Source organism: Aquarana catesbeiana, linkage group LG06 (genome assembly GCF_042186555.1).
Source record: "Aquarana catesbeiana isolate 2022-GZ linkage group LG06, ASM4218655v1, whole genome shotgun sequence".
NCBI classification, from domain to species: Eukaryota; Metazoa; Chordata; class Amphibia; order Anura; family Ranidae; genus Aquarana; species Aquarana catesbeiana.
This window is the reverse complement of record NC_133329.1, coordinates 299,521,214-299,546,371: the sequence shown is the minus strand read 5'-3', so window position 1 is coordinate 299,546,371 and position 25,158 is coordinate 299,521,214.

Sequence of the window (25,158 nt, the reverse complement as noted above, 5' to 3'; positions counted from 1 at the left end):
GAGTGAATAAGTTGTTTTGTGGTGTCATTAGTTAGGAAGGGGTCAATTCTGAAAATGTTTTGAAGGTTAAGGCGGCAAGATTTAGCCAGTGATTGGATGTGGGGGCTGAAAGAGAGGTCAGAGTCTAGGATTACATCCAGCACCCTGGCGTGTGTGGAGGGACCAATGATGTGCCTTTGAACTTAATGGTAAAGTCATGGGGAGGGGATCGGGGAGGAGGAAATATTACAAGCTCCGTTTTAGAAAGATTGCATTTGAGGGAGTGGTGTGACATTCATACTGATATGTTACTCAGTATGTTTGTGATACATGAGGAGATTGAGGAGGTGAGTTGAGGAGTCGAGAGAAAGATATGGGTGTCGTCAGCATAGAGGTGGTATTGGAAGCCATAGGAGGATATCAACTGGCCCAGAGAAGAGGTATAGAGAGAGAATAGGAGGGGACCAAGGACAGAGCCTTGGGGTACCCCAACAGAAAGAGAAAGAGGAGTGGAGGAGATGTTGTATGTGACACTCAAAGTGTGCTGAGATAGGTAGGAGGAGAACCAGGAAAGAGCAGAGTCACGGAGGCCAAGGGAGTGGAGTTTATTGAGGAGGAGTGGGTGGTCAACTGTGTCAAAGGCAGCAGAAAGGTCTAAGAGTACGAGTATGGAGTACTGGTCATTGGTTTCAGCGGTTAGTAGGTAGGGATTAGCTTCGAGTTCGAGTCGAACCCATGTTCGACTCGAACATCGCATCTTCGACCGTTCGACGAATTACGAACGATATGGCCATTTGCGCCAAATTCGAGTGGCGCTTCACGGCCCATAATTCACTGCGGCATTGCAGTGCATTGCTGGCAGATGATTGGCCAGGCATGCACTATGACCCACATGCTTGGCCAATCACAGCGCTGTCTGTACAGAGAGTCGTAATTGGTCAAAGCCAGGGTGGCTTTGGCCAATTATGGCTCAGGGGGTTTAGTATACGCCCCACACTATATAAGGCCACCTGCACGCCGGCCCTGTATAGTATGTTCCGGCGTTGGGAGAGAGAGAGAGTGAGAGAGACAGTGTCATTTCATTTAAGTTAGATAGAGTAGGCAGGCGAGTCAGTTAGCTGCACTTACAGTGTATTGTGTATATATATATATATATGCATCCTAGGTGTTGTATAAATATATATACACTGTATTCAGTTTAGCTAGATCCGTTCCTGTTATTCTCTTCCTACTGACAGACAGGCAGGTATTTTAGAGTATTTACAGCTACCTGAAGATAATTGCTGGTGTTCTTCTGGTCCTATTAGCTACAGTATTTACAGTTAGTGTAGTGCATCCTCTGCACAGTGTGCACCTAAAGCTACCTGAAGAAAATTGGTGATGTTCTTCTGATCCTATTAGTACCGCAGGCAGCTGCAGTATTTATAAGTTAGTGTACTGCGTCCTCTGCACAGTGTGCACCTAAAGCTACCTGAAGAAAATTGGTGATGTTCTTCTGATCCTATTAGTACCGCAGGCAGCTGCAGTATTTACAAGTTAGTGTACTGTGTCCTCTGAACAGTGTGCACCTAAAGCTACCTGAAGGAAATTGGTGGTGTTCTTCTGATCCTATTAATACCACAGGCAGGCAGCTACAGTATTTACAGTTAGTGTACCGTGTCCTCTACACAGTGTGCACCTAAAGCTACCTGAATAAAATTGGTGGTGTTCTTCTGATCCTATTAATACCACAGGCAGGCAGCTGCAGTATTTACAGTTAGTGTACTGTGTCCTCTGCACAGTGTGCACCTAAAGCTACCTGAATAAAATTGGTGGTGTCCTTCTGATCCTATTGGTACTGTAGGCAGCTACAGTATTTACAAGTTAGTGTACTGCGTCCTCTGAACAGTGTGCACCTAAAGCTACCTGAAGAATATTGGTGGTGTTCTTCTGACCCTATTAGTACCACAGGCAGCTGCAGTATTTACAAGTTAGTGTACTGTGTCCTCTGCACAGTGTGCGCCTAAAGCTACCTGAATAAAATTGGTGGTGTTCTTTTGATCCTATTAATACCACAGACAGGCAGCTACAGTTTTTACAGTTAGTGTACTGCGTCCTCTGCACAGTGTGCACCTAAAGCTACCTGAACACAATTGCTGTTGTTCTCCTCCTATTAATACCACAGGCAGGCAGCTACAGTATTTACAGTTAGTGTACTGTGTCCTCTGCACTGTGTGCACCTAAGGCTACCTGAAGACAATTGGTGCTGTTCTTCTGCTTCTATTAATACCACAGGCAGGCAGCTACAGTATTTACAGTTAGTGTACTGTGTCTTCTGCACAGTGTGCACCTAAAGCTACCTGAAGACAATTGCTGGTGTTCTTATACTAATAATACTACAGGCAGGTAGTTGATTCTGCTAGCTGCAGTATCAGTATATATATATATATATATATATATATATATATATATATATATATATATATATATATATATATATATATATATATGTACATCCCAGCTTTGTGCAGCTACATCTCACTGCAGGCCATTAGTATGTCTGTAAGGCCAACAAGGAGAGGCAGACAGTCACAAGCCAATAAAAGAGGGCAAGCAGGCTCTGTGTCTAGAGGCAACAGTGCTGGTCGTGGAGACGGTGCATCCTCATCAGCACGTGGCCGTGGGACATGCTTGTCCTTTTTTTCGGCAGCTGGCCGTGTTGAGCCGCAACATGCGGAAGACTTGGTACAGTGGATGACAAAGCCGTCCTCATCCTCCTCATTCTCTCTCACCCAGTCTCAGGGTACTTTGTCTGGCAAAGCAGCTGCCAATGCAGCCTCTTCCCTCGGCTCAATGGCATCAGTCACTCCTTCCCTAGCCCTACCATGTCCTCCTGAGGAGTCCCCCAAACTGTTTGACCACAGTGTTGGGTACATGCTCCAGGAGGATGCCCAGTGTTTTGAAGGCTCCGCTGATGGTACCCAGCTAGAGGAAGGCAGTAACGTGAGCCCAGATAGAGGGGGTGCCAGCAATCTGGACAGAAATCTGGCAGTCATGTTCCCCCAGCTGCAGCATACTGCCAGGTGGGCCTTTTTTGAGAGGAGTGCATCAGATTCCACTGCTGCTATTTGCAACATATGTCTCAAGTGTATCTCGCGTGGCCAAAACATCACCCGCTTGGGCACCACATGCTTGACCAGACATATGTCGACCTGCCATGCAGTTCGTTGGCAAGCGTACCTAAAAGACCCACAGCAAAGAGGACCTCTCCTTCTCTCCTTGCTCCTCATCAGCTGGGATCTCCAACCCCACTATACCTTCAGTCCCCTCTGAGACCTGCACTAAGAGGAATGAAGGTGTAGAATTAGGTGTGTCACAGCCAAGTACTTGGGGGCAATCTGCTATCGGCACACCAACGTCAGATTGTGCCAGGCAAATTTCCCTGCCCCAGCTGCTGCACCGCCAAAAGAAGTTTGCTCCCAGCTATTCACATGCCCAGCGGTTGAATGCTAGCTTGGCTAAATTGCTAGCACTTCAACTGCTGCCTTTTCAGTTGGTAGACTCTGCCCCCTTCTGTGAGTTTGTGGAATGTGCGGTTTCTAAGTGGCAGGTTCCAAAACGCCACTTTTTCTCATGGAAGGCGATTCCGGCTCTCTACCGGCATGTGGAAGGCAATGTCTTGGCCTCGCTGGACAGGGCGGTCAGTGATAAGGTGCATATTACCGCTGACTCATGGTCCAGCAAGCATGGACAGGGACGTTACCAATCTTTCACTGCGCACTGGGTGACTCTTCTGACAGCTGGGAAGGATGCAGGACAGGGTGCAGTAGTGTTGGAGGTTGTTCCGCCACCACACCTCCAAAATTCTACTAGTGGTGATTCTCCACACCTCTCTCCTCCACCCCCCCCCTCTTCTTCTTCCTCCATGTCCTCTTCCTGTGCTGATTTGTCCTTGGAACCAGCGGTGCTCTGTAGGCATTCAAGGGGCTACGCAAGCATGCAGGCAAAAAGATGCCATGCGGTGCTTGAGCTGGTGTGCTTGTGGGACAGGAGCCACACTGGGGCAGAGATTCTGTCAGCTCTGCAGGGGCAGGTTCAGAGGTGGTTCGACACCACGCCAGCTTAAGGCAGGTATGGTGGTTTGAGACAATGGCACCAACCTCCTCTCCGCCTTCCGACAGGGACAACTGACCCATGTGCCCTGTTTGGCTCACGTCCTTAACTTGGTGGTGCAGCGGTTCTTGGGCAGGTACCCGGGCTTACAGGATGTCCTGAGGTAGGCCAGGAAAGTGTGTGCATTTCCGCAGGTCATATAATGCCAGTGCTCGGCTGGCTGACCTCCAAAAGGAGTTTAACCTGCCCAAGAACCGCCTAATCTGTGACATGCCTACCAGGTGGAACTCAACGTTGGCCATGCTGCAATGGCTGCACACGCAGCAGAGGGCCATCAATGAGTACCCATGTGACTATTGCACCAGGACAGGGTCAGGGGACCTTGGTTTTTTTTTCCCCAAGCCAGTGGGCTATGATCAGGGATGCATGCACTGTCCTGTCACCATTTGAGGATGCCACAAGGATGGTGAGCAGTGACAGTGCATGTATCAGTGACACTGTACCTCTTGTCCACCTGTTGGAGCACACGCTGCGTGTAATAATGGACAGGGCACTTGAGGCAGAACAGAGGGAGGAAGAAGAGGATTTCCTTACCTCTCAAGGCCCTTTATTCAGACAGTGTTCCTGCGTGCCCGCCAATCACACAGGAAGAGGATGAGGAGGAGGAGGAGGATTGTGTCAGCATGGAGGTGGAGCCTGGCATGCAGCATCAGCAGCAGTCTTCAAGGGATAATTTACAGTCCCAAGAAACAGATGGACTTTTAAGTGGCTGGGAGGAGGTGGCTGCGGATCATGTCGTCCTTGGTGACCCAGAAGACTCCAGACCGAATGCCTCAACAAACCTACTCTGCATGGCCTCCTTGATCCTACAAAGCCTGCGGAAGGCTCCTCGTATTCATGGTATCAAGGAGAGGGATCAATACTGGCTGGCAACCCGCCTTGATCCACGCTACAAGGGTAAGGTTGCGGACCTTATCTTGTCGTCGCAGAGGGAGCAGAGGATGAAACATCTTCGGGAGGCCTTGCAGAAAGGTCTGTACAACGCGTTCCTAGAGACTGGGAGGTTACAAACTTCTGTTCCTGGACAACGTGATGCTGAGGCTTCGGTCAGTCAAAGAAGAAGCGGTGGAGAAGGTGGCCGTATGACCGATGCATTCAGAAAATTTTTTAGTCCGCAGCCCCAAGGTATGATCGGTTCAAGCAACCCTTGCCAGCGTCTGTTTTACATGGTGCAGGTTACAAACTTCTGTTCCTGGACAACGTGTTGCTGAGGCTTCGGTCAGTCAAAGAAGAAGCGGTGGAGAAGGTGGCCGTATGACCGATGCATTCAGAAAATTTTTTAGTCCGCAGCCCCAAGGTATGATCGGTTCAAGCAACCCTTGCCAGCGTCTGTTTTACATGGTGCAGGAAAACCTAGGGGCAAGATCTGACTTGGACACCTTTCCCACCGAAAATCCTCTGGGTTAATGGGTCTTGAGAATGGATCACTGGCCAAGGCTTGCACAGTATGCAATTGAGCTACTGGCCTGTCCTGCATCCAGCGTTCTTTCGGAATGCACATTCAGTGCTGCTGGAGGCTTTGTAACCTATCACAGGGTGCGCCTGTCCACCGACTCGGTCGATCGACTGACCTTCATAAAAATGAATCAGTCTTGGATCACCACCACCTACCAAGCACCTGATGCTGATGTAACCGAATAATTTTTTTTGAAATGTCAGATCCCTTCATCAGCCTATGCTGATGCTGAGAGACTATCCTGTTATGCTGAATGATTATCCTCTTCCTCCTCTTGTACAAAAGGTTTATTGAATAGAAAGACCATTAATAATGCAGAAAAAAGAACACATAAATGAACTTAGTACAGTAACATGCTTACATAGGTTTAATGAGTAGTTTCAAATTACATAACAATAGCGGTACGTGAAATGATGTATCGTATGATACACGAATGAGTGTAATATCTGACCATAAAGTAATGAACAATTCTCTAAAGAGGCAATATGTGCTCATATAATATTGTCATCTTATACCCTGTCCCAATCAGGAGTAAGCCCTTGGGTCAGAGACAGAAAAAAAAGAACCAGAGAATGTTAGAAAAGAAAGGGGCAGAGAAAAACTATAGTAAATATATAGAATAGAAAAGATGGGGGAGAAACAAAGAAGAAAGTATGAGGGGAGAGGAGAAGTGGTAGAGGGGAGGGGGGGTCCGCGGGGTGAAGGGGTGGAAACCTACTACAGTGAGAGTAGCATCGAATCAAATCTGGAGGGCTGGGCATAATTCACCAATGGCTGCCATGTCTGAAGAAATTTATCATGCGTATCTGATAATATTGCAGTCAGTTTTTCGTTGACCATAATGTCATTAACGCGTTTTTTTACCGCTTCAAAACTAAGAACTGGGGTTTTCCAAGCTTTTGCAATAGTTAATTTAGTTGCAGTAAATATATGGGATGCCAATTGGCGTTCTGGTCGCAACAGTTCAGTGATTGGTTTCCCCAGGATGGCCTCAAATGGGTCTCTCTTTATGTTAGTGTTGAAAAGACTTTGAAGGAGTGCATAAACTCTGATCCACAATCTGCATACCCTGGGACACCTCCACCAAATGTGCGCCATCGTGCCTTCTTGTAAACACCCACGGAAACATAAAGGGGAATATGATGGGATGAAACTCGCCAGTCTGGCTAGAGTATAGTACCATCTGTATAGTACTTTGTATGCATTTCCCAAGAAAAGAACATTCCTGGAGCTTTTGGACAATGCAATAGTCATGACCTGCCAGTCCTCCGGGTCCAACCTTTTTCCCAGTTCTGCCTCCCACTGGAGATGATATGGTTTTAAAGGTGGTTTTGTGGAACCAATGATGGCTGCATAAATTAATGAAATCAGACCCGGGGATTGGGGCCGTGATCTGCAAAGACTTTCAAACGGGGTTAATGTGTAAGGGGTAGCTTGTGATTTTATGAGGGATTGGAGAAAGTGTCTTATTTGTGTGTATCTAAAATGTTCTCTAAGAGGGATATCGTGGGAAGAGCGTAAGGCTGTGAATGTTATAATCCTAGTTGGGGAAAGCAAAGAGTGGACATCCATAAAACCGTTTTCAGTCCACCACCGGAATTGCTGTGGGTTATCATTTCCTGGCGGGAACAATGGACAGTGAAGAAGAGAAAGTAGAGGAAGATGTGGAGAGATTAGACCTGCTGAATATTTGACTGAGTCCCATAACCGTATTGAGTGTGTCCTATAGCATGGACCTATATTATTTGGGCGGTATGTATGAGGAAGCCATGGGAGGAAGGCTAAAGGTATCGGGTGGAGTCTACCATGTCCATCGTGGCCCATAACGGCATTTGTTGTTTCTCATGAAGATGGGATAATGGTGCTATGTCTGATGCTGTGTAATATGCCTGTAAATTAGGTACTGATAGACCCCCATTGATCTTACGAGCAAAAAGCACCTGCTTCTTAATTCTATGTTTCTTGGAGCCCCATATGAACTGCATAATTTTGCGCTGATGAATGCGAAGGATATGAGAGGGGACCTGAACCGGTAAAACCCTAAAATAATAAAGCAATTTTGGGAGATAAGACATACGGATGGTAGCAATCCTACCAAACCAGGATAACGGAAGATTGGACCACGAGGAGAGCATACCTGCGAGTTTACTAAACAATAAGGGAAAATAAGCTTGATATAGGCCCGAATAATTAGGGGGAAGTCGAATACCTAGATAGGGTAACAAGTTTAACCATTGGAAAGAAAAGTGTAACTTAAGGGTCGCTAATTCAGTGGGTGGGAGATTTATCGACATTGCCTTAGATTTTGCGGGGTTAACAGATAGGCCCGACAAGGTAGCAAAGGTGTCCAGAAGAGCTAGTAAATTAGGCAGGGTGAGTCTCGGCTTAGTTATGGTGAGTAAAATGTCGTCCGCAAACATTGACAGTTTGTGTGAGGTGCCCGCTATCTCCACTCCTGCAATATCCGGATGGGATCTAATGGCTTCCGCCAGGGGTTCTAGCGCTAAAATGAATAAAAATGGGGACAGCGGACATCCCTGACGGGTGCCCCTTCTAACAGGGAAGGTGTTTGACTCAAACCCATAATACTTCACCTTGGCTTGGGGGGAATTATAGATAGCCGAGACCCAACTCATGAAGGAGGTGCCAAATACAAAATGTTTAAGTGTTTGTGTTAGGTAGGGCCATGACAGTGTGTCAAAGGCTTTGTTAATGTCCAATGACAAAAACATCGTTTCTAGGGACCTGTTATGAGCAATATGTTGTATTTGCAAGAGACGTCTAATAGCATCACCTGCCTGTCTCCTAGGGACAAAGCCTACCTGATCTTTCTTTATTAAACGTGGGAGGAAGGAATTGAGGCGAGTGGCTAGAATCTTTGTTAAGATTTTCATGTCAATATTAATTAGGGATATTGGGCGGAAATTAGCCCACGATGAATGATCTTTATCTGGTTTAGGTATCATGACGATATTGGCCGTCAAGAGATTGGACGTAAAGGAGCTACCATTTTTAACAGAATTATACATCTTAGTTAAATAGGGAGCCACGACTTCTGCCATTTTCCAATAATAAAGGGCCGTAAAGCCGTCTGGATCAGGTCTTTTACCCACCTTCAACTCTTTTATGCATTGAACAACTTCCGAGACCTGAATATCACGGTCCATCAGGGCTGTATGGGATTAAGATAAAGAAGGTAGAGATAAGTTTGTGAGAAGGTAATCAAGGCCTTGAGTTGAGAGATGGTCTGGTTCTGAGTAAAGTTTAGTAAGGCGATACCGGAATTCTTCCAGGACTCGATGAGGATTACCAGTTAGGACATTATGACGGGTGCGAAGGGTAATGGGGGTAAATTTTGGGGTAAAGGTACGTACTCTCTTAGCTAACATAGCGTTTGGCTTATTCCCTTTAAAATACCAATTCTGTCGGGCCCAACGTAAGGTCCTTTCTGCTTCCTCCGTTAGGCATAAATCTAGTTCTGTGCGAGCCTTATCTAAAAGTGTGCGGTTAACAGGGGTAGGTGATTGTTTGAAAGACGTGGACGCAACCTCTAGCTTTAATTCGAGATTGCGTCAAATTTTTGCCCTCTCTCTCTTGCGTCTAGATGCTATGCGGATTACATGACCCCTAAGAAAAGCTTTATATGCTTCCCAAAGCGTGACTGGGGATGATACCGTGCTTGTATTAATCCGAAAATATTAAACGGAAGCGGAATGAATGTCAGTAAGGATCTCATTGTATGATAGAAGAGAATCGTTCATCACCCAGGGAGAAAATTGTGGTTTGCTTAGAAGAGAGTGACAAACCGTCAGGATAGGATCATGATCCGACCAAGGGACGGTGAGGATTGAGATTGATTCTATTAAGGGAAGGTGTTTGCGAAGAACAAGCATATGGTCAATCCTAGAATGCAAATGATGGGGATGGGAATAGTGAGTGTAGTCCTTACCCAGAGGATGAAGCTCTCGCCAAATATCCACTAAATCATGAGTTTGTAGGGACTGTGAAAAAGATTTGGCGGCCTGGGAAGGAGATTTATGGTCCGATGGATATTTATCAAGAGAGGGATTCAGAGTTACGTTAGAGTCCCCCGCCAGCAGGAGGGTGCCTCTTTGGTGGGATCGTAACAGGGAGCAGACAAGGGTGAGAAAGGGCCCTGGATTTACATTTGGGGCGTAGTAAGTCAAAATTGTCACTTCATTATCTTGAACAGTGCCCTGCAGAAGTAGATATCTGGCGTTTGGGTCGGCTATTTGTTTACTGCAAATAAAAGGAACTGCTTTGCTTATGACAAACAGGACGCCCCTGTGTTTAGTGGAAGCATTGGCCAGAAAAACCTGCGGGTAATACGCTGCAAAATATTTGGGACAGGAAGTGGAAGAGAAATGGGTTTCTTGCAAGCAAGCGATATCTATTTTTTGTTGTTTAAGATATTTGAAGATCTTGACCCTTTTCTGGGGGGAGTTCATACCCTGAACATTCAGGGAGAGCCAATTAAGAGTCATAAAACCAGGGGGTGTTCCTATATAGGTTCTCAGCCGGACACCCCGTGGACCTGGGGAGAGGGGGAAGAGGAGGAGGGACAAGAAGAAAGCAGTAGGAAAAGAGTAAGGCAAATAGGATAAATGTAGTAAGAAGAGCTTGAAGTAGAGTAAACAATAGTACCTTAATTGCTTTAATTTGTGGGTTGTAAGACCCACGTTCGAGTAGGACGTCGACAGAGACGGGTGTCTCTGTCAAGCACCGACTCATTAGAGGGAGCATTGGTCTGTCGGGACCACCGTCCTATCACATAATATTACAGGTGTTTAAAACATTTTGCGCACAGAAACTAAGGACGATTGAAAACGATAAAGATAATAAGAAAAATAACAATTAGCACAACTGAGTCAAAGGTTTCTACTAAACAGGTGCTGGTATAACATAAACAGACATAAAGGTTCAACCAATACTATTCCCCAATGGCCCGGGGGTGAGAGCTCAAAGGCCCATTGCCCCCAGACCCACAAGGGGACTGACCTAACCCCCTCCGCACCCACCCCCCACCGCCCCCGAAAAATGGAGGCGGCGGAGGAGGGCGCGGGAACCACCAGCCGTGCCGCTGCAAAACACCCGAAAGGGCCATCTCCACAACAACGGCCTTGCCCTCCCCCGCGATGTCGAATCCTGAAAGATACCTGGATATAGGGATGAGCTTCGAGTTCGAGTCGAACTCATGTTCGACTCGAACATTGGCTGTTCGCAAGTTCGCCGAACACCGAACAATTTGGGGTGTTCGCGGCAAATTCGAATGCCGCGGAACACCCTTTAAAAGTCTATGGGAGAAATCAAAAGTGCTAATTTTAAAGGCTTATATGCAAGTTATTGTCATAAAAAGTGTTTGGGGACCCGGGTCCTGCCCCAGGGGACATGGATCAATGCAAAAAAAAGTTTTAAAAACGGACGTTTTTTCAGGAGCAGTGATTTTAATAATGCTTAAAGTCAAACAATAAAAGTGTAATATCCCTTTAAATTTCGTACCTGGGGGGTGTCTATAGTATGCCTGTAAAGGGGCGCATGTTTCCCGTGTTTAGTACAGTCTGACAGCAAAATGACATTTCGAAGGAAAAAACTCATTTAAAACTACCGCGGCTATTAATGAATTGCCGGTCCGACAATACACATAAAAGTTCATTGATAAAAACGGCATGGGAATTCCCCACAGGGAAACCCCGAACCAAAATTAAAAAAAAAAAAAATGACGTGGGGGGTCCCCCTAAATTCCATACCAGGCCCTTCAGGTCTGGTATGGATATTAAGGGGAACCCCGGCCAAAATTTAAAAAAAAAATGACGTGGGGTTCCCCCTAAATTCCATACCAGACCCTTCAGGTCTGGTATGGATTTTAAGGGGAACCCCGCGCCAAAAAAAAAACGGCGTGGGGTTCCCCCAAAAATCCATACCAGACCCTTATCCGAGCACGCAACCTGGAAGGCAGCAGGAAAAGAGGGGGGGACGAGAGTGCGGCCCCCCCCCTCCTGAACCGTACCAGGCCACATGCCCTCAACATTGGGAGGGTGCTTTGGGGTAGCCCCCCAAAACACCTTGTCCCCATGTTGATGAGGACAAGGGCCTCATCCCCACAACCGTGGCCGGTGGTTGTGGGGGTCTGCGGGCGGGGGGCTTATCGGAATCTGGAAGCCCCCTTTAACAAGGGGACCCCAAGATCCCGGCCCCCCCCTGTGTGAAATGGTAAGGGGGTACTTACCCCTACCATTTCACTAAAAAAGTGTCAAAATAGTTAAAAATGACAAGAGACAGTTTTTGACAATTCCTTTATTTAAATGCTTCTTCTATCTTCCTTCATCTTCTTCATCTTCTGGTTCTTCTGGCTCTTCCTCCGGCGTTCTCGTCCAGCATCTCCTCCGCGGCGTCTTCTATCTTCTTCCCCTCGGGCCGCTCCGCACCCATGGCATGAGGGGAGGCTCCCGCTCTTCTCTTCATCTTCTTCTTCTTCATCCTCTTCTCTTCTTCATCTTCTTCTTCTTCTTCATCTCTTCTTCCTTCTTCATTTCTTCTCCGGGCCGCTCCGCAGCCATGCTGGCATGGAGGGAGGCTCCCGCTGTGTGACGGCGTCTCCTCGTCTGACGGTTCTTAAATAACGGGGGGCGGGGCCACCCGGTGACCCCGCCCCCCTCTGACGCACGGGACATGACGGGACTTCCCTCTGGCATTCCCCGTGACGTCACAGGGAAGTCCCGTCAAGTCACCGTGCGTCAGAGGGGGGCGGGGTCACCGGGTGGCCCCGCCCCCCGTTATTTAAGAACCGTCAGACGAGGAGACGCCGTCACACAGCGGGAGCCTCCCTCCATGCCAGCATGGCTGCGGAGCGGCCCGGAGAAGAAATGAAGAAGGAAGAAGAGATGAAGAAGAAGAAGATGAAGAAGAGAAGAGGATGAAGAAGAGATGAAGAGAAGAGCGGGAGCCTCCCCTCATGCCATGGGTGCGGAGTGGCCCGAGGAGAAGAAGATAGAAGACGCCGCGGAGAAGATGCTGGACGAGAACGCCAGAGGAAGAACCAGAAGAGCCAGAAGAACCAGAAGATGAAGAAGATGAAGGAAGATAGAAGAAGCATTTAAATAAAGGAATTGTCAAAAACTGTCTCTTGTCATTTTTAACTATTTTGACACTTTTTTAGTGAAATGGTAGGGGTAAGTACCCCCTTACCATTTCACACAGGGGGGGGGCCGGGATCTGGGGGTCCCCTTGTTAAAGGGGGCTTCCAGATTCCGATAAGCCCCCCGCCCGCAGACCCCCACAACCACCGGCCACGGTTGTGGGGATGAGGCCCTTGTCCTCATCAACATGGGGACAAGGTGTTTTGGGGGGCTACCCCAAAGCACCCTCCCAATGTTGAGGGCATGTGGCCTGGTACGGTTCAGGAGGGGGGGGGGCCGCACTCTCGTCCCCCCCTCTTTTCCTGCGGCCTGCCAGGTTGCGTGCTCGGATAAGGGTCTGGTATGGATTTTTGGGGGAACCCCACGCCGTTTTTTTTTTTTTTTTTTTGGCGCGGGGTTCCCCTTAAAATCCATACCAGACCTGAAGGGTCTGGTATGGAATTTAGGGGGAACCCCACGTCATTTTTTTTTTTTAAATTTTGGCCGGGGTTCCCCTTAATATCCATACCAGACCTGAAGGGCCTGGTATGGAATTTAGGGGAACCCCCCCCCCCCAACGTCATTTTTTTTTTTTTTAATTTTGGTTCGGGGTTTCATTGTGGGGAATTCGCATGCCGTTTTTATCAATGAACTTTTATGTGTATTGTCAGACCGGCAATTCATTAATAGCCGCGGGTAGTTTTAAATGAGTTTTTTCCTTCAAAATGTCATTTTGCTGTCAGACTGTTCTAAACACGGGAAACATGCGCCCCTTTGCAGGCATACTATAGACACCCCCCAGGTACGAAATTTAAAGGGATATTACACTTTTATTGTTTGACTTTAAGCATTATTAAAATCACTGCTCCTGAAAAAACGTCCGTTTTTAAAACTTTTTTTTGCATTGATCCATGTCCCCTGGGGCAGGACCCAGGTCCCCAAACACTTTTTATGACAATAACTTGCATATAAGCCTTTAAAATTAGCACTTTTGATTATTCATGTTCGTGTCCCATAGACTTTAACGGTGTTCGCGTGTTCGAGCGAACTTTTTTCCTGTTCGCATGTTCTGGTGCGAACCGAACAGGGGGGTGTTCGGCTCATCCCTACCTGGATATTATAATAAACTTTCTATTAGTATAAAAAAAAGAGAAAAAGAAAAATATATAAAAAAATATATAGTTGAGAGTGTCCTCCAATGTCCGCGTCTTCGTGCCAAACAAAAATGAACCTATTTTCACCCCTCACCGCCATCTCTCTAGTGGGGCGGACCATAATGGGGTGTCCATTTAAATCCCCAAAACTGATGACCAAACAAGGTGCACTGAAGACCGCTGGCTCAGTTCCAAACACTCTTAAATGATCCAGGTGTAAAAGCCAGAAAGTAAATGGGATAAGTCGACCGCGGCCTGGGGTCAGGCTACACAAAAAAAAGGGGGGGGGTCTGGTGTCATCACAGTAGCAAGTGAAATTGAGTACCTTCATCCATTATTGGACTTGTGGAACCTCTGAGACTGTAGATCTCATAGTGCCTGGGATCCTGGTTGAGAACGCTGAGAATTTTGTCGGGGGGTCTGGAGAGTCCCGGTCCGGAGGAGGAGGACGCCGTCTCCATCTGGGAGGAAGGGAGATCCAGTTGCAGATCCTGGAAGTGGCGTCTCAAATCTGCTGGGGATGTGGCCTGGAATTGACGGCCCAAGTGGGAGAAGGTTAACTTGAACGGGAACCCCCATCTGTATTTAATCCCTTGGGTTTGTAAGATTTGCAGGTATGGTTTAAGGCCACGCCGTCTGGCAATTGTGACCGGTCACAGATCAGCAAATAGTTGAAGGGAATTTCCTTGGAAGGAGAGGGGTTGCTGTTCTCTTGCTGCTTGTAGGAGTTTCTCTTTAGTGCGGTAGTAGTGGAATTTTATGATTATGTCTCTCTGGGACCATCTGTGGGCTTGGGGGCCAGGGATCTGTGAATTCGATCGAACTCTAACCTGTCCACTGGAATCTCCGGTGCCAATTCCTGAAAGAAAGCAGTAGCTGTGCCCTGCAGGTCCGTCACCACCTCAGGGATACCGCGAATGCGTAGGTTATCCCTGCGGGCCCTGTTTTCTGCATCTTCCAACTTATCTTTCAGGGTCTTAAGCTCCGCTGTTAGTTTATCCACCTCTTCTTCATGGCCCTCCAGCACTGTCGTGGCTAGGTCCATGCGTTGTTCTAATTGATTGGTGCGGTGGCCTATCTCTTTAAGGCCCCGCACCAGGTCAGTGGAAAGCTTGCGAGAGGCCACAGTGATTTCATCTCTCACTATACAGCGAAATTTTGCCAGGAGATTGTCTGGATCCAAGGGGAGAGGGCTCGCAAGATCCATGGGGACTTGCTGCAGATTGTCTGTGGGAGATTCTGGGTTCTCATCCGAAATGTGAGCGGCGTCATCCGGCTCCGGAGGTCCGGGCGCCATATTGGATTTTGCCTTGCCAGGGCCTGAGGCTTTTTCTGAGGCTGCCGGGTTTTTTGCTTAAGTTTGCCGGAACAGTACATTACCGGCAGAGTCCAGGACTATTCCAGTGGCCACGGAAGTGGTTGTGCTGTGTCCCCACTCCGTCTGTGCGCTATACGGCCGGTATAGTGATTCCGACGGAGCGGAGGAATCAGGCAGACATCTCCTTCGCTCGTGCGCATGCGCCTATCCTCTTCCTCCTCAATGATCATGCTGATAGCTTGTAAGAACATTTTTGATTCTGGGCGCTGCCACCAGTGGCTAAGGCCCAATTTTTCAGCCCCTGTTTAACAGGGGCGTGTAATTACAATTTTTGATGCAACATTTTGCAGGAGGGTTCATTGCTGCACTCAACTAGAGTATCTGTGAGGGGTTGCAGTGTTGTGGCACCAGCACCAGTGCCTAAGGCCCAAATTCTCAGCCCCTGTTTAACAGGGGTGTGTAATTACAATTTTTGATGCTATACTTTGCAGCAGGGCTCATTCCTGCGCTCCAGTTAGAGTATCTGTGAGGGGTTGCAGTGTTGTGGCACCAGCACCAGTGCCCAAGGCCCAGTTTTTCTGCTTTGTTCAACAGGGACATGTAATTACAATTCTTGATCTAATATTTCACAGCAGGGCCCATTTCTGTGCCCACCAAGAGTAACTGTGAGGGCTTACAGTGTTGTGGCAACACCACCACCACCAAAGGCCCAATTTTTCTGCCCCTGTTCAACAATGGCATGTAATTACAATTCTTGATCTAATATTTCACAGCAGAGCCCATTCCTGCGCCCACCAAGAGTAACTGTGAGGGCTTACAGTGTTGTGGCAACACCAACACCTAAGGCCCCAATTTCTGCAGAGTATATAGGGCAGGCCCCTACTTTCAAACATCCAACTTACAAACGACTCCTACTTGCAAACGGAAGGAGACAACAGGAAGTGAGATGAAATCTACCCCTAGGAAGGGAAATTCTCTCCTGTAAGAGTTAATATGGGAAAAACGTGTCTCCTCTCCACCAATCCTTGTTTCACTAAAAACTCAAAATTTTCAAAAATCATTTGTCATTGGGACAGAAAGTGAGGTGAAATCTTCTGAAGACGTGCACAGACAGCAAAACAAATGTTACAGGGGTGATAACCCTTCCCTATGTTTTCCAAAAAACTTAAAAATAGATTTTTTGGCTGGAGCTACACTTTAAAAATGTACCAGTTCAAAATTACAAACAGATTCTACTTAAAAACAAACCTACAGTCCCTGTCTTGTTTGCACTGCCTGTATACTGCTGTTATATATGCTGGTATATAGGGCCTGGGGGCCCCACGCCTTTCCTTTTTTTTTTAATTTGGATGCGGGGTTCCCCTTAATATCCATACAAGACCCAAAGGGCCTGGTAATGGACTGGGGGGGGGTACCCATGCCGTTTGTCTCACTGATTTTCATCTATATTGCCGGGACCCGACATTACATTAAAGCCGCAAGCAGTTTTAAATGACTTTTATTCCTTTAAAAATGTCATTTTGTGCAGGGACTGTTCTAAGCACGGGAAACACGCGCCACTTTACAGGCATACTATAGACACCCCCCAGGTACGATATTTAAAGGAATATTTCACTTTTTTTTTTTTTCACTTTAAGCATCATTAAAATAACTGCTCCTGAAAAAACAGCCATTTTGAAAACTTTTTTTTGCATTGATACATGTCCCCTGGGGCAGGACCCGGGTCCCCAAACCCTTTTTAGGACAATACCATGCACATTAGCCTTTAAAATTAGCACTTTTGATTTCGAACGTTCGAGTCCCATAGACTTTAATGGGGTTCTAATGTTTGCACGAACTTTCGGTCTGTTCGCAGGTTCTGGTGCGAACCGAACCGGGGGGTGTTCGGCTCATCCCTATTAGTAGGTCGTTAGTGAGTTTTAGTAGGGCAGATTCAGTGAAATGTTGTGAGTGGAAGCCAGACTGTAGGAGATCGAGAAGGTTGTTGTCAGAGAGGTAGCAACTTGTATAGTTGTGGACAAGGCATTCAAGAAGCTTGGAGGCAAACGGGAGAAGAGGAATTGGTCTAAAGTTATTCAAACAGGTGGGGTCCAGTGAGGGTTTTTTTAAGTATTGGGGTAATCAGTGTATGTTTGAGCGGAGAGGGAAAGGTGTCGGAAGAGAGGGAGAGGTTGAATATGTAGGTTTGAGAGTTTAGGAGCAGGAAGGTGGTCACAGTAATTGTGAGGGGACAGATGGTGATGTGGGCTGTGGAAAGGAATTTGGCAACTTCCTTAGTGGTAACAGGGTTAAAGAAAAAAATGTTGAGCGTGGTGTTGGACCTGATGTGTTGATTGGTGGAGTGAGCTGGATGCTGGATATCTCATCATGAATTGTGTCGATTTTCGTTTTGAAGTGATTGGCAATCTCCTGGGAAGTAAGCAAGTTGGTGGGTGGAGGCAGCGGGGGGGGGGTTGAAGTAAGGAATTAAGGGTAGAAAAGAGTTGATGAGGTCTGGATGAGAGGGTTTTTCTTTTTTTTTATGAGAGTGGTATAGTAGGTTTGTTTAGCAGAGTGGAGGCAGGAGTTGTATTTGAGAAGGGCAGATTTGTAGAGGGTGAAGTCTTGTATAGATTTAGTTTTACACCACGCTCGCTCAAGAGCATGGCTATGTCTCTTGAGCCTTCTGGTGTTGTCTGTTTGCCAGGGCTGTAGCAGGCGAGGCCTACTTGTAGAGAGGGGAGTGAGTTTGTCCAGGGAGGATGACAGTATGTTGTAGACAGAAGTGGCCAGGTCTGGGCAGGACAGGGGTGCGATTTTATCATAAAGGCAGTCAATAGCAGAATGAAGAAGGGAAGGGTTCAGGTGGCAAAGGCTCCTGTGGGTAACTGTTTGCAGGTTGGCAGCATGGGAAGTAGGAGACAGGGAGAGTGTGAAACTGATAAGGTTGTGATTGGAGAGAGGAAAAGGGGTGTTGCAGGGAGTGTGGAGGTTAGAGAATACAAGGTCAAGAGTTTTGCCATTTTGCCATTGCCAATCAGCGATGGTTTGTGTCCATTGTGTTAGGTTAAAAGAGGAGGTTAAATTGAGTAGTTGAGAAGTGGCTGAGGTGTTAACATTGATTGGAGTGTTAAAGTCATCAAGGATGATGGGAGGTACTGTCAGTAGTGTAGCCATGTGGAGAAGTCGTTGAGAAAACATGACACTGGCCCACGGGTGAGTAAATTACTGCAATCCTCAGAAAAACTGGGGAAAAAAAAGACGAATACAATGCACTTCAAAAGTCACAGGATAGGACTCCTGCTGCCTCAGCAAAGCCTGTGGAAGTGGGGAGAGCCATTACAGATGGGCACAGTGTTGGATTGAGTGAGGACTCAGGTAGCTATTAGGGGGGTTGCAGGGGAATAATACTACCTAAACATTCTTACCTTAATGCAGGGAATACAATAACATAAAAAATATTTAAGCTTTAGAACCACTTTAGGAAAATGAAAAGCGCTTAAAAATGTTACCAGCAATTTTTATATATATATTTTTTAATTATGCTATGCTAATGGAAACATATAACAAATATAAAGTAGGCTTTATCCCAATTTAACTGCAAAAGTGGAAATACAGTGTGCCCTAACAACCATCTTCTGTTGAACAGGAGTGCCAACACATGGATTTAAATTTGCCCACGCCCTGCTGAAGTGGCCATCTATGGCCATCTTTATACAACTAATTCAGAGACTGACCACAAAGGCACACATGTACTGATAGACAAACTGTGTAGCATCAGCCAGACTGAATGGAACTGAGTCATAGACAATCAAGCTTTGACACAGACACGTGAACCAACATAGGAGGACACTCATGCACAAAGAGGCTAATTGACATTCCTATATAGACTAATCAGCTTTAATAGTCAGATTTACTGGCAATGACAGATAAATAGACTTTGACGGGTTGATTTATATTGGTGATTTGACTGATTGTCATAGATTCAGAGAGGTACTGCCCTACAGATTGGTATTGACAAAAATAGACAGATATCAATGAAGAAGACAAACAGAGCCTGACAGGTTGATTGGAATTCACAAGCACATATGATTCTTAGCAGGTGTATAAAAAATAGACATAGATTGTTATGTATACAATAGTAAACTGAGAAGTAATGCCTGAGAAGACTGAACGAGATGAATACGACAAGTTTTGTGGAGTGACACAAACAGACATATACAGACTGACACTATTAGACAAACTTACATTGATGGGCAGACTAGAATAATTACAAATAGGTTATGGAAAAGAGATGGGTAGAGATAAGGAAACCAACATGGACAAGCTGAAAGAGTGACATTGATGGCGATCCCATCAACTTAACAGACAGACTAATTGGTACTGACACACTACTTGGCAATGATAGAAAGACTAATTTGCATTGGCAGAAAGACTGATTAGCATTAGGATAGATAGACGGACATAGACAGAAATGGACAGGCAAGGTCAAGAAGATATTGATGGACAGGTTGAATGGTAGCTGTAAACCTGGCTGGTGGGTATTGATGGAAAGGTTGACAAGTTGGAAAAGAATCATCACTCCAGATTTCAAAGTAATAAATATGTAAATAAAATCTAAATTAGGAATCCCAGCTCAGAGAATTATAATCTAATAAATAAAATAAATCCCTTTAGAGTCAACCTTTTTTACAAATAATTTGCTCCAGTACAGGCATAGAAATGAAAAGCAGGGGCTTAACATTTCTAAAGCCTTGTACACACGATCGGACACTCTGACCATGTGTGGGCTTCATCGGACCTTAAGCTGACTTTTTCTGTCGAAAATCAGACAGACTTTAGATTTGGAACATGTTTCAAATCTTTCCGACGGACTCGACGGACTCCGACGGTTGAAAAATCTGTTTGTCTGTATGCTAGTCCGACGGACAAAAAAGGACGCAAGGGCAGCTATTGGCTACTGGCTATGAACTTCCTTATTCTAGTCCCTTCGTACGTCATCACGTTCAAACCAACGGACTTTAGTCAGTTCGTATGTGGGCAAGTCCAGTCCTTCGAAACCGTCATAACTCTGTCGAAAGTCCGTCGGAAAGACCGTCGGACCTTTGATGCTGAAAAGTCCGCTCGTGTGTACGCGGCATAAGAGCTCCCTAGTACTGCCCATAATTTACTGCACACTGAGGTGCAAATGCTGAGCTTTCCTCCTATATATTTCTTTGAACACTACTCCTCCCCCTTCCTCTTCTGTGCCTATCATTTGGCTATTGAGCTTGATGGACAGATGGGTAAGCCAGGAAAAAAAATCAATAGTTCTATAAAGGGATGAGCCCGATGTTCGCATTGAAAATAAATCGAGATCGCAGTGCATTAGTGTCTTATGATTGGCCAAAGCATGCACCTGACCTGCATGCTTTGGCCAATCACAGCGTGCTCTGCTGAGAGAGCCATAGTTGGCCAAAGGCAGGGTGCTCAGGGGCCAATCATGGCTCACACGATATAAGGCTGCTGCTTTCACGGCGACCGTATATTGTGTAATGAATGAAGAGAGATTAGGCAGCTTAGTTAGTTGCTTGCAGGCAGTGTATTTGATATATATGCAGCCTAATATATATATATATATATATATATATATACACACATATATATATATATATATATATATACATATATATATATATATATATATATATATATATATATATATATATATATATATATATATATATATATACAGTATCTCACAAAAGTGAGTACACGCCTCAAGTTTTTGTAAATATTTTATTATATCTTTTCATATGACAACACTGAAGAAATGACACTTTGCTACAATGTAAAGTAGCAAGTGTACATCTTGTATATCAGTGTAAATTTGCTGTCCCCTCAAAAAAACTCAATACACAGCCATTCATGTCTAAACCACTGGTAACAAAAGTGAGTACACCCCTAAGTGAAAATGTCCAAATTGGGCCCAAAGTGTCAATATTTTGTGTGGCTACCATTATTTTCCAGCACTGCCTTAGCCCTCTTGGGCATGGAGTTCACCAGAGCTTCACAGAAATGGGGGAACTAATGCACAAAACCAAACTGTATAGAATAGGATATATAAGGATGGGAGAAGCTGCCAACATATAGAAGTGTTCCCACACAGATAAAATATACGAATAAATGAAGTATGAGGCACTAACTAAAGTGCAGAAATTAATCAATATGTATATAGGTACTAAATAGAACCGCTCACACACCTAACAAGTAAGCGTGTAGAACAGAATAGGTAAGGGCAAGTGAAAACAAAAATAACAAATCTACTCTACTCTTCTCTAGATCACTGGTAAAGTGCACCAATGCCACAGATTCCAAACAGCAATCTAAAATAACATCCAGTGTGTATATAAGGTGCACCTGTATGAGAGTGAGCGATAACACCAAATTTAACACACCTGCTCCCCATTCACACCCGAGACCTTGTACACTAACGATTCACATGACACCGGAGAGGGAAAATGGCTAATTGGGCCCAATTTGGACATTTTCACTTAGGGGTGTATTCACTTTTGTTGCCAGTGGTTTAGACATTAATGGCTGTGTGTTGAGTTATTTTGAGGGGACAGCAAATTTACACTGTTATACAAGCTGTACACTCACTACTTTACATTGTAGCAGTGTCATTTCTTCAGTGTTTTTCACATGAAAAGGTATAATTAAATATTTACAAAAAAGTGAGGGGGGTGTAATCACTTTTGTGAGATACTGTATGTATGTACATGTATGTGTGTGCGTGCATGTATGTGTTTATATGTGTGTGTATATATGTATGTATATGTGTGTATTTATATGTGTGTGTATATATGTATATATTTATATGTGTGTGTTTACATGTATGTACATTTTATGTATGCGCGTTTAATCCTGACCCCCTATATGTGTACAGTCAGAACTGATTTATTTTTTTTTTCCTGCTAGTAGTTCATAGTACCAACAAAAAAATGCTGTAACTTCATGCTCAGACCGCTTTTCATAGGCATTTGACAACCAGTAGAGAGGCAATATGTTGCCTCCTGACCGCCTGTTTTAACCCCTTAAATGCATCATCACTATGCTTTACATTGCAGCAAAGTGTCATTTCTTCAGTGTTGTCACATGAAAAGATATAATAAAATACTTACAAAAATGTGAAGGGTATACTCACTTTTGTGAGATACTATATATATATATATATATATATATATATATATATATATATATATATATATATATATATATATATATATATATATGGGGCATCCTCAAAAAGAAGGTGGAGGAGTGCAAGGTCTCTAACGTCCACAAGCTCCGTGATGCCGTCATGGAGGAGTGGAAGAGGACTCCAGTGGCAATTTGGACATTTTCACTTAGGGGTGTACTCACTTTTATTGCCAGAGGTTTAGACATTAAACGCTGCGTGAGTTATTTTCAGCGGACAGCAAATTTACACTGTTATACAAGCTGTACACATTTACTATTTTACATTGCAGCAAAGTGTCATTATTTCAGTGGTAATAAAATATTGACAAATATGTGAGGGTCTACTCACTTTTGTGAGATACCGTGTATATATATATATATATATATATATATATATATATATACACAGTATCTCACAAAGCTGAGTACACCTCTCATGCCGCGTACGGCAGACTTTGCCCGGCGGACTTTTCGACGGACTTTACAACGGACTTTCTGAATGAATGGACTTGCCTACACACAATCCAGCAAAGTCCGTCGAATTCGTACGTGATGATGTACGACCGGACTAAAACAAGGAAGTTCATAGCCAGTAGCCAATAGCTGCCCTAGCGTGGCTTTTTGTCCGTCGAACTAGCATACAGACGAGCGGACTTTTCGATCGGACTCGATTTCAACGGATTGATTTAAAACATGTTTCAAATCTAAGTCCGTCCAACTTTTGAGAAAACAAAGTCCGCTGGAGACCACACACGACGCATTGTCCGACGAAATCCCGTCCGCTGGTCAAAGTCTGCCGTAAAGTCCGCTCGTGTGTACGCGGCATCACATTCTTGTCAATATTTTGTTATATCTTTTCATGTGACAACACTGAAGAAATGAAAGTTTGCTACAATGTAAAGTAGTGAGTTTACAGCTTGTATAACAGTGTAGATTTGCTGTTCCCTCAAAATTACTCAACGCACAGCCATTAATGCCTAAACTGCTGGCAACAAAAGTGAGTACACCCCTAAGTGAAAATGTCCAAATTGGGCCCAATTAGCCATTTTCCCTCCCAGTGTCATGTGACTCGTTAGTGTTACAAGGTCTCAGGTGTCAATGGGGAGCAGGTGTGTTAAATTTGGTGTTATTGCTCTCACTCTCTCATACTGCTCACTGGAAGTTTAACATGGCACCTCATGGTAAAGAACTCTCTGATGATCTGAAAAAAGAATTGTTGCTCTACATAAAGATGACGTAGGCTATAAGAAGATTGCCAAATCCTGAAACTGAGCTGCAGCATGGTGGCCAAGACTATACAGCTGTTTAACAGGACAGGTTCCACACAGAACAGGTCTCGCAATGGTCGACCAAAGAAGTTGAGTGCACATGCTCAGCATCCTATCCAGAGGTTGTCTTTCGTTTGAATGCCAACATGTACTGTGACATACTGAAGCTGAGTATGATCCCCTCCCTTCGGAGACTGGACCACAGGGCAGTATTCCAACATGATAACGACCCCAAACACACCTCGAAAACGACCACTGCCTTGCTAAAGAAGCTGAGGGTAAAGGTGATGGACTGGCCAAGCATGTCTCCAGACCTAAACCCTATTAAGCATCTGTGGGGCATCCTCAAAAAGAAGGTGGAGGAGTGCAAGGTCTCTAACATCCACCAGCTCCGTGATGCCGTCATGGAGGAGTGGAAGAGGACTCCAGTGGCAACGTGTGAAGCTGTGGTGAACTCCATGCCCAAGAGTGTTAAGGCAGTGCTGGAAAATAATAGTGGCCACACAAAATATTGACACTTTGGGTCCAATTTGGACATTTTCACTTAGGGGTGTACTCACTTTTGTTGCCAGGGGTTTAGACATTAACGGCTGTGTGTTGAGTTATTTTGAGGGGACAGCAAATTTACACTGTTATACAAGCTGTACACTCACTACTTTACATTGTAGTAAAGTGTAATTTCTTCAGTGTTGTCACATGAAAAGATATAATAAAATATTTACATAAATGTGAGGGGTGTACTCACTTTTGTGAGATACTGTATGTGCCCTGCTCAAATTTCATGAATCGGATTTACATCCACTTTAATGAACAGATTATGCCAAATGTGTTACATCTAACCAGTGATCAAAATGGTAGGGGAATGTACTGAATCCCATATTTTAGTTTTCTTCTAAACAAGACAAGGTGATTAGTAACATTATTAATTTTCCAAAAAAGAAAGTTAAGCAACCTAATATTTAACTCCCATTCAGTTATCCATGGATAGAAAGATTGCAACCCTAAGTGAAAGACAATTCAGATTTGTATAGTATTTAACTTTATAGAAGTTAAAACTAACTTGGCATGTTTAACTTGTATGCTCCATAAGGAGTTGCTAATGATGCTGGTCAGTCAGGTCCGTTTGATCATCACTTTGTTCAAGAATGTGATCAGTAGAAAAAAAATAAGAGCTCATTATTGGATGCATATCCTTAAATATGTCACTTTTACAACTGAGAAAATTATACTCAGTGGGAGATTACCTGTGAGTATGCATTTAGTGCTGAGCAAAGTATTAGAAGTCACTTCCATATCTCCCATGGATAAATATAACTTACAATGGAAAATAACGAAATACTAAAACATCCCAATGGCGCCATGGTGCAATCTCAAACCCCAACCAGCAGAGGACCTTTCAGCTTATAAGTGTATGCCCAAGAGGATCTGTTCACAAAAAACTTTCGATTTAATGAAAACATTGCTATCAGGGGTTATCCTGATCACAATTCACAGT